Source organism: Heterocephalus glaber, unplaced genomic scaffold (genome assembly GCF_053883595.1).
Source record: "Heterocephalus glaber isolate CG9 unplaced genomic scaffold, H.glaber_assembly_v1.0 deba00001608, whole genome shotgun sequence".
NCBI lineage: Eukaryota > Metazoa > Chordata > Mammalia > Rodentia > Bathyergidae > Heterocephalus > Heterocephalus glaber.
The window spans coordinates 27,161,836-27,172,843 of record NW_028258379.1 but is presented as its reverse complement, the minus strand read 5'-3'; positions in this window follow the sequence as shown (position 1 = coordinate 27,172,843).

The following is an 11,008-nucleotide window of genomic DNA, read 5'->3' as shown; positions in this document are numbered from 1 at the left end:
CTGTAATCAAACCTGAACACTGAGGTTTTAATACAAAAAACAAGCACAACTCATACATTAACATCTTTTGTCTTAAAAGAAAAACAAATAACATGCTAACACCTGTGCCATAGTTTCGCCACCACTGTCATAGACTGTCCATATAGTTGTGAAATGACCCCTTTTAAGATTATAATGAAGAGTTACTGATGTGATGCATATAAAAGTAGTAGCAAGCAGTCCTGCTTACACAGAACATGGAATAACCCACATCCAGCTATTGATCTTTGCCTGTCAAGTTGAGGACTTGGAATAGATGATCTCTAAATTCCTCTTTCTTTTAAAATATGTATTGTGCATAAAAAGCCTTTAGCAAGGAGAATTTAATATTCCTTTTAGCTTTTAGTTTTCCTCCTTCAGCAAAGAATGAGTCATTGCAGCACACACAACATGCATTAAGGAACCAAGTAACAATGTTTGGATTTTACCAGTGGGAGCGGAAGAGCTTAAAGAAGCCAGAAGGGGGTCATAGTTCTCAAGGTGAGGGATGAGGAAGGATGAGGTGCTGGGTACAGTGCGTTGCTCTCCTGGCCTTTCCTGGAAAGATTCATTTCCTTATCCAAGGGTTCTGTGTTTTATTTTCTCTAGACCAGTGGTCCTCATGCTTTATTGTATATTACAATCACCTGGAGAGCTTTAAAATGACCCCCAAAGTTCAGCAACACCCCAGACTTCAGTATATCGAAACTCTCCAGATAATTCCAATGTGCACCCAAGATCAACATCATATAAGGAATGAAAGTTTCGGGAACAATTGTGTGTCTCACATGTCAGCCTCCAGTGACGGAGTAGAAGGTGCCTTTCTCTTAAGTCTTTCCAGACAGCAGAGGGTGAAGTAGGGGAAATCTTGTTTTTGATATTGTCATCTTGGCATAGGAGAGACAATCTCAGGGCGATTTAATGCATGTATGGGATCTCTCAATATGTTCTTGAGGAGAGAGGTACTTTAAACGTCATCTAATGCCACTGGTCATTTAGCAGAAGCCATAAGAAGAAACTATGGCTTAGGGATAAGAAATGACCCTTCAGCTCCTTAGGCCAAGAAAGGAGCCAGACTCTGCTTTCTCCTCCTCTTTCCTCATTCTACTTGGTGGCACTTTGATACTGCATCAATATATGTGAGGGGCTAAAGTAAAATATCCTTTTTTCCAATGGAACCATGTTTGTTTTTCATACAGTGCTGTTCATGATGATGTCAGGACAAACAGACACACACACACGCACGCACGCACGCTCGCGCGCCCACAAGAAAAACAGAAATAAGACACTATCTGCCTATTTTTTTCCTGGAGGTCGAGTTTCTCCATGATACACCACAGAGGTCAACAGAAGGAGCAGGCTATGGCTGGTCTGAAGTCATCTCTTTCTGGGAGGGCACGTTGTCTCTTCTGAGAATCATCTTATTTTTAGACAAAAGCAGAAAAAGAGATATTCCATTCCAGCTCACTGAGTGTGACTGACACATTTGAAAACATATTTTTACTAAGGAGACAGGGAGATGGTGGAAAATACTTTTGTCCATGCCCAGAAAAATTTATAGAGAGTATTCCAAAAATTAGTTCCCTAAAGAAAAATAAGAACCTGAGTTGTAAGAGATGTCCACTAGATGGCAGCATGACCACAGTTACAGTACCATATTGACTTGCTTGGCATGGAAAAAGGGATTTATTTTACTGAACAGCAGGTTGGAACTCAAAATGTTTTATGAATATGAATCTCCTATTAAAGTATTGTAAGGTATAGGATGTGTGTGTATACATATAGAACAGAGACAGAGAAATACAAAACTCAGAGAATTCTTATTACTATCATATATTGTAAAGTATGATATTGGCATTCTTACTATAATTCTTACTATCGTTTCTTTTTTTTTGTTAAATTCTTTTATTGGTACATTTTAGGTATACAACACAATTACATTTCTCATTGGGAATTGTACCTTTACATAATGCATCTTGGTGCTTATTTTTCCCCCATTCCTAGCCCTCCCTTCACCCCCTCCACCCTTCCCTATTTACAAAGACTTTATTTCCATTTTTCCATTTCGTAGCATTTTTCCTTTCCCTTCTTTCCTTTCCCCTGTCCCTCACACTACCCCTACCCCTTTGGACCTTTTCTTCCTGTTTTGCATTATCAATTATTCATTCTAATAATTGGTGCATTTTAGGTATACAGTATAATGACATTCATCATTGGAAATTTGCACCTATACATAGTCTCTCTTGGTTCTTATTTTTCATCCTTGCCCAGCCTCCCTTCAACCCCTCCAGTCCTCCCTATTTACAAAGATTTTGTTCCTATTTTTCCATTTTCTCATATTAATCCCATTCCCTTCTTTCCTTTCCCCTAGCCCTCCCACTTCTTTCCCCTTTGCCCCTTTTCTTCCTATTTCACATTACCTGTTATACATTTTAGTCCTTATTTATACTTTCAGTTTCTCACACCAGAGAAACTATTCAGTATTTATTCATGTGTGTCCTATTCATTTCACTTAAGAGTATCGCCTCAATGTGCATCCACTTAGCTATAAATGTCTCTAATTTCTCATTTTTTATGGCTGAATAGTACTCCATTTTATAAAAAAACCACATTTTCTTTATCCAGTCTCCAGTTGATGGGCATTTGGGCTGTTTCCAAGTTTTAGCTATCACAAACTGTGCTGCTATGAACATGGGTGCACATATATCACTGTGGTACGATTCTTTTAATTCTTTGGGGAAGATCCCCAGCAATGGAATAGTGGGGTCAAATGGGACTTCCAGCCCTAGTTCTTTGGGGTATCTCCATACTGATTTCCACAGTGGTTGCACCAGTCTACACTCCCACCAGCAGTGGAGCAGTGTTCCTCTTTCCCCACAGCCCCGCCAGCATTTATTATTGGTTGATTTCATGATAGCAGCCATTCTTTCTGGAGTGAGGTGAAATACAGCATTGTTTGCATTTGCATCTCTCGAACGACCAGTGATGTTCAACATTTTTTCATGTATTTATTTTCTGTTTCTATTTCTTTGTCTGAGAAATGTCTGTTCATTTCAGATGCCCATTTTCAGATTGGGTCTTTAAATTTGAGAGGTCTGATCTTTTTAAGTTCTTTATAGATTTGAGATAGTAGACCTTTGTCTGAGGAAGAGCAGGTGAAGATTTTTTTCCCACATTGTGGGTTGTCTCTTCACACTGCTGGTGGTTTCTTTTGCTATGCAGAAGCTTTTTAATAAGAAGAGATCCGACTTGTTGATTGTTTGTGCTAGTTCACGGGCAACTGAGGTTTTGTTCATAAAATCTTTTCCTAAACCGATGTCTTCAAGGGTTCTACCTAACCTCTGTTCCAGCCGGTTCAGCGTTTCTGTTTTAATATTTAGATCTTTAATCCATTTTGATTTTAGTTTAGTGCATGGTGAGAGATATAGGTCTAGTTTTAATCTTTGGCAAGTTGAAGCCCAATTTTTCCAGCACCATTTATTAAAGAGGCTATCTTTCCTCCAGTGAGGGTGTTTGCCTCCTTTATCGAAGACGAGGTGGCTGAGTTTGTCTGGCGTTGTTTCTGCATCTTCTAATCTGTTCCACTCATCCTCAGGTCTGTTACTTTCATTTCTTACACCACATGTGAGTTGAGCACGTTTAGGGTTAGGGTTAAAAGTGTTTCGGTTTTTTTTTGGCTTCTGCCATCTTTACTTGCCCAGTCTCAGCTTTTGCCTGGCTAACACCTCATCCTTCAAAGCACAGAGAATGTTTCTTATTAAGTAGCTCTAGTCTAAAGCAAAGTATGCAGCTATGATCCTACTAATTACTGTTTTTCTTCTTCATCTGCTATCATTCATATGAACTACAACTCCGTGTTTGACACTTCATGAATGTAATATTTAAATCGCTGTGTTTTCACTATGTGAGCTGTTAGTAATGGAGAACAAGATGTTTGTGGAGTGTCCACTCTAGTGGAATATATACTATTACTCAGGTATAAAGTGAATTCTTTACTTAGAAAACTCTATTTTTTACAAATAATTTTAAGATTAGGATACTTATTCTATAGATTATGAAAAATTCATTTGAACGTAGTTGGGTAATTAGAAAAAGTCCAAAAAGTTTGGACTCACGACCACCAGTGAGGCTTTCCAACTTTAAGGATTATTAGAAGATCAATGCCAGACATGTTCGTAGGGAACCAGGCCCCACTACAACTGTCTCCTCTTGTCACCATCTGTCATTTTTAGGAAACATCCACATGGCCAAGACAATGCAAATTAGAAATATGCAGATAGTGTGGTTAACTTGGTTAGCTAAATAAATGAACACACACATCAACTGATAGCAAAAATCACTGTGTCAGCTTAGGCAAAATAATGGTTTCCACTCTAAAACACTGATGGTTGATAAAGCATGTTGAAATGTATCACATGTGAGTTTCACAACCCTTGCTTACAAAAGGAAGCAATCTGTCTCAGCTCACACAGCTGGTGAGAGAATTCAGAAGCAGAATGATGAAACACATATCAAGTGCACACAGAGGTACCCAGGAAATCGCTGCTTTTTGTGGCTACTATTTACTAAAGTCCAGTCATTGGTATCCAGGCGTAGTAGTCTTATACCATCCCTTTCCCAGTTCAATAGTTTATGACTTAAGGGCATCAGATACTTTTTAAAGCTCCCTCCTTGACTGTATGAGCCTGATCTTCAAAGTCTGCTCTTGGAGTCTTTGTGGATCTGTTTGTATCTGCTCTGTTTGTGTTTTAGTGAGAGGTGGAAGGAGAGGGAACACTCGGTCGATCTGGGTCCGCAGGATCATGAACCAAAGCAGCACCGTTACTGGGCGGTGTCAACTAAGCAACAGGCCCCTGCAAGGGTGCAGTGTGAAGAGGCTGCATCGCATGCCTGCAGTCTGGAAAAGGCCGTCCTTGCCGCGGTGAACGTGAGCAGAGAGAGATGCTTGTTTATAACCTGGGCGACGTGTGCTCTTGCTGGTGCAGTGACTGATAAAAGAGCACTGAACTGTTGGAGGGGAAAGGTGTGGCCAGCAACCTATAAAATGGGCCTTCTGTTTCTGACAACAGCAACCAAAACCAGACAAACAGAAAAGAAAACCACACAAGAGTAAAAATTGCAGAAGGATGGAGGAGGGTGAATCAACATGAAGGAAAGATGCCAGGGTTTCTAGGACCTGAGTTTCCCATCAAGAAACAAGTGCATGTAGAAAACGGTGGCGCCTTGTGACATTTGCTAAGTGATTTTGATGATTGACTTTCCAATTCAGTTTTTGTAGTGAGCAAAGGAGGGGTGTGAGGGAAAAGCAATTTTCCCAATGGGAGTGTAAAATCCTTTGGCCTAATGAAATGTTTTTTCTGGTTTAGAGATAACAACCTACTTTTGGGTTTTATGACTAATATTGATTCTTTGTGTATTTTTTTTTGTAGAAGTCTTGATGAAATTCACTTAATTCTATTTTATTGGACTGGGAGATTGTCTTTTTAAATATTCTCCAAGTGTCCACACTCATGGCTCTTCAGCCCTTTCCTTTCTCCCTGTCAATAGTTTACCTTTGATGGATTATCTGGGACAGTAAAAAAAAAACCAACAATAACAAAACTCTCTTTACCTTTTTGATCCCTTTCCAGTTTAAAACTTGCAAAAATGGTGAAAAAGCCAAGTTTCTTTAAGCTGTGAGATGCTAAAATATGGTCATTAAATCCTGAGTTTTTCATTCTCCATACTATGCTTTAAAGGAGAACCACTTTCTAAGATGATGAAATAAATACAAAATATATATAATAAGACAGAGGGGAGGTCTGAAAATAGCTTTGCCATCTAAGGGTGCTGAAGTTATTTAGAAGCATGGAAAGAACCCAAAGGACCTTAGGATACAGGAACTAAACATGCAGGTTCAGGGAAGCCAGTGTGAGGGCCATTGTGTCTTCTATGTCTTTATGTCCATGGTGTTTTATTTGATGAAGGCATCATCTTGACAGAACTGCTTTGCTGTTGGACAATAAAGTAAGTTACTTCTTGAGATAAAGTTTCTCATAAAAGAACTTGAACAAGACTTTGTAGTTTATGGAAACTATAATCTTTATGGGATGATTGGAGTAGGCATGAAAATAGAAATTAAGTTTATAATTGTTTAGATTGATTTAAGTCCAGAATACTAAAGAGTCGTGCAAATGAAAGGTAATAGGGAAACAGCATATTATAGCTCAAATTGTTTGGCATAGGATTTAAAAGATTATGATTAGAGTCCTGGTTTTGCTTAGGATCCACATGTCCTTCGGTAAATCACCTAACCTCTGTAAAGTTCAATTTTTCTATCGGCAAAGTTGAATATTCTGAGGCTTATAAGGTAACAACTTCATTTACTTTATAATTTATCCATTTCAAGAGCTTTATGAGGCAAATATTATCATTATTATTCCTATTACTCAAATGAAGAAACTGAGGCACAGAGAAATTTGCTCACTTCCTGAGTCATTCAAAAGAGCAGAATTTAGATAGAGTCTAACGCCTCTGTGTGCAAACACCGTGCACATTCTATCACCCTAGGACCGTAGTGGACGATTGTCTTGACTTGCTTGAGTGTGTCAGGTAAGTTCATACTTATGTCAAATGTTATGTGTCAGGTAAGTTCATACTTATGTAAAATGTTCTATAAAATTAAAACATATGTGAGTGTAAGGTGATAGTGTTTCCAGTTTATTAGTAATATCCTCCTGCTATGGTGTGAATGATGGGGTCTCTTCCAAAATTTGTGGTGAAGGTTAATCTCCATTTGGTGGTTTTAAGAGGTAGAACCGTTTTATATTTACAAGTTACCCAGTTTCTAGTATGTGTTATGGTAGCACAAACAGACAAAGACCTCTTCTTAATGATCAACATGGGGAGTGTCTACCCAAGAGTGGAGACTCAGGTCCTCTGAAGCTGCTTCACAGAGTGGGTAATACATTAATTTTCCAGGGCTTCTGTAAGAAGGTACCGCAAACAGGGTGGCTTAATTTTATCATCTCAATTCCGGAGGCCAGACGTTTGAAGTCAAAGCATTGGTGGGGCCATACTCCCTCCAAAGGCTGGAGATCTGTTTCTGATCTCTTTCCTAACTTCTGGCAGCCTCAGGCATTTCCTGGCTGATTTATCCCCATCTTTATGGCCCTGTGTCTCTTCCCATTTCTCTCTTTATGCATGTCTGCTTCTAAATTTCCCCCTTTCTTAAGGACACCAACTACATTAGATCAGGGCCTATCTTAACTAATAACTTCATCTTAACTTGACCACCTGCTAAGATTCTATTTCCAAATAAGATCACATCTACAGACATTAGGGATTAGAACTTCAATGGTTATTTTTTTGGGAAAGGAGCAAAGTTCACTATGTAACAGTGGGTAAACAAAAGGGTGAACTTTGGAGTCAGCCACATCAGAGTTAAGATCCAGCCTCCATTGTTTATTATTGCAAGGTGACTCTCTATTAGTTTTCTATTGCAGCTGTAACATGTTACATATAGTCTGTAGCTTAAAACAACACAATTTCTTGTCTTACAGTTCTAGAGGTCAGATCTCTGAACTAGGTCCTACTGGGCTAAAATCAAGGTGTTAGCACAGATGTGTTCTTTGTGGAGATTCTAGCGGGAGAATCTGTTCCTTGACTTTTCCAGCTTCAAGAAGTCACTTGCATTTCTTGGCTTCTGTTTCTTCCCCCATCTTTAGAGCCAGTAGAGTTACATCTTCAAAACTCTCTCTGAATTTGACTCTGACCTCTGCCTCTCTATTCTATCTCTTAGAAATTCTTCAGAGAATTCATTGGGGCTACCTGGGTAACACAGTGCCTTTTTTGCTAGGTAAGATAAAATATGAGTGGGTCCCATAGATCAGGACATGTACATCTTTGGGTGCAATTGTTTCGGCTATCCTAGGCCCATTTGCAGGAGTAAATTAGGAACCTTTGCAGTTTTCCTTCAAAGAAGTAATGTTAAGATTTAAAAAGTCATTCTTGAGGAACACAATATAGTGCCTTGTACAGAGCACTGTCTCTAAATGTTAGCTGTTAATATTATTACCAGTTTCATCCTTGGCATGTCTTAATGAAAGGGTTTCTTTTAAAATCATTTTTATTAGTGGGGTTACATGATGTTTGTATGAATCCAAAGCAAAACATACATGTCCTGGTTTTTTGAGCAGTCAGTGGATTTGTGTGTGTACCTAATGGGCGAGGGAGAGATGGGTGGTTTGAAGATTAGTTGCATTTCTCGCATTTCTGTGTATTTGTTCTACTATGCACTCAGGTGTACTTACTAGAGATCATGTTTGGAGATCAGTTTAATTTGAAGGTCTTCATACAGTTAAATGCTCTCATTTAAGGCACCTTAATATTTAAGGTATTTTAAGAGCCACTGTAACACTTCCTCTGTCACTTTGTAATCATTAGCCTCACTTTAATTATTTTTAGATTGCTTAGTGCATCTTAAATAAGCACCCTAAAGCTGTAATAATAGACTAGAATAATAAAAAATAGTTTTTATAACAACAATAACAATATAAATAATTGAAGGAAACAATACAGTTTTATAAAAGACTTTCTCAGAGACTATCCAATAAGTACTGACTTGGTGGTTACATAAGCATTCTAGTGATTCAAGTGTGCAGAGTCTCTGACACTGGCCAGCAGTCAGACTGATCTGCTTTCTGACCCTTCCAATCACCACTTCTGAACTCTGTGACACAAGGCAAATCATAGACCTTCCCTGAGCCTCAGTTTCCAAATATATTCAATGAGGCAAGCATAACAATGTCCTCAGACAGTTGTAATGAGGATTCAAAAAGAGTGCTTATGAAGCACTCACTGTGATGTTGGATGCATTCCACTGGTTGACCAATATTGACTACCATTATTATTGTTGCTGCTGGAATAAAGAGATACTGGAACAAATACCTTTTAGTCCCAATTTCAGCTGCGCAATCAAGTTCATAGAAGCTATAGTCCAGAGTGAAGTGCAAAACCACAAGCAAGACTTGCAAAAAGCAGGTGAGAAAAAATCTTGGTTACTGATTTGCTTCCTGCCACTAAACTTCAGCCTCAAATGGGTAGGAAAAGTGGATGAAAAAGTGGGAGATGAGATTAAGGGGTATGGAAAGAGTTGCTGGTGTATGGTTTGTCCCATAGGTAGAAGGGAGGGTGGAGTATTTCACCCCAGCTCCAGAGAGAGAGGGTTTGTAAGGAATCTACCCAGAAACCATAATATGCATCTCTGGCAGTTTGGTTGACACCACAGACCTGTTTGTGACTCATTTCCAGGAATTCAGAATGAGAGAGATTGGCTGGCTAGTTGCAAAGAGAATGTAGTGAAGGAGAGATGACTGCGGCCTTAGGGTAGGCTATGTCCTACTGTTTGTCTAGGGAAAGGACACAGAGTCTGTGGAGCAAATACCCGAGAATATGCTCCTGTGTGACCTGGGTTCCTTGGGCCATTTTAGTCCTGAGCAAGATGGCTGCCAGAAGGTAGAGGAGGCCACTACAGTGAGGAGGGATAGGGTTCTGGATTTCCAAGGTCTGAAGAAGAATCTACATGTTAGATGGAAGAGAAGAACACTTGCCCAAGTTTATATAACCAGCAGAAGAGAAAACCACTCCCACCACCACAATGGAGCTAAGGAGGGCGAGAAACTCAGGGAAGAAGCCTGCAAAAGATCTTGCTTGAGGGCTGCATACTAGGTCTGCACAAAATGAGGCTCTTCTTTTCTTTCCTCCTTACATTCTGATACAAAAGGGTTAAAAACTGTAATTAACAAGTCTGAAGAGAAAGGATGACTGTACAGTGTGGAAAAAGAAATCAAGTACCACCATCTCCTAGGCAGGCATCCACCCTGCTCTTTGGGCTGTGAACATAGACATGGATGGGCTGTGAGAGTGAAGGAAAAGAAAGTTGTATTTATTCCATTGGAGAGGAGATATGAATTGCTGAACTAAGACTTTGATTGCCTGAAAGTGTCCAACAGCATTATGAAATCTGCTCTGTGTCTGGTCCAGGGGCAAGAGAAAGCCATTCCTGTGGAATGCACTGAAAAGACCAGGGGGAAATAGAATTTCAGCTGTTCCTTGGTCATCTCCACAAGTTAGGCTTGGGCACTATGGAGGTCACATCATATTTCTCACAGTAACTGGGGAGGTAGGTGGTAGTGGGAAGAGTAATGGCCATTCTGCCGGTGAAGGAAACAAAGCTCAGAGGGATCAAAAGTTTGTGCAAAACCCCAGATTGAAACTCAGCAGAGGCAGAACTTGAGCCCTGGTTTCCTGACTCTTCTTACTCCACTGGAACATAGAGCACCCACACAGTGGTCAGATAGGGTAATGGAACCAGAATCTGTGGGTAGCCCAGGGCCTAAAGCATATTCTCAGAATGGCCTGGATCTCTTATCAGGAGCTTTGGACCTAACTTGCAAAGTATTATTCTTCATCTTGGACACAGATGTGTTTAAGTGGGTTGTACAATGGTTTGGGTTTGAAATGTCCCCAAAAGGTCATTTGTTGAAGGCTTGGTCCCCAGCCTGTGGTGCTATTGGGAGGTGGTGGAACCTTTAAGAGGTGGGGCCTCTTGGAAAGAAGCCAGGTCACTGGGGCAGAGCCTTGGAAGGGGACATTGTGACCCTTGCCTCTCCCCTGTCCTTTTTTTGCTTTTTGGCTGCCATGAAGTGAGCAACTTCGCTCCACCACATGTGGTCTGTCATGATGTTTTCCCTCACCAAAGGTCTAAAGAAACTGGGCCATGTGACCATGGCCTGAAATCTCTGAAATCATGAACCACAATAAACCTTTCCTCCCTTCAAGTTCATTATCTCAGCTATTTTATCATAGTGATGGGAAACTGTTTTGTGGTAAGATGCAGACCAAACCTATCTTCTTTTCCTTTATCACAAATATGATTTGGGCAACTCTGGGGGAAGTGTGTCTTTCTGCTGTGCTATCTTCTTAGGGAAGAGCATGCTAAAAGCCATTT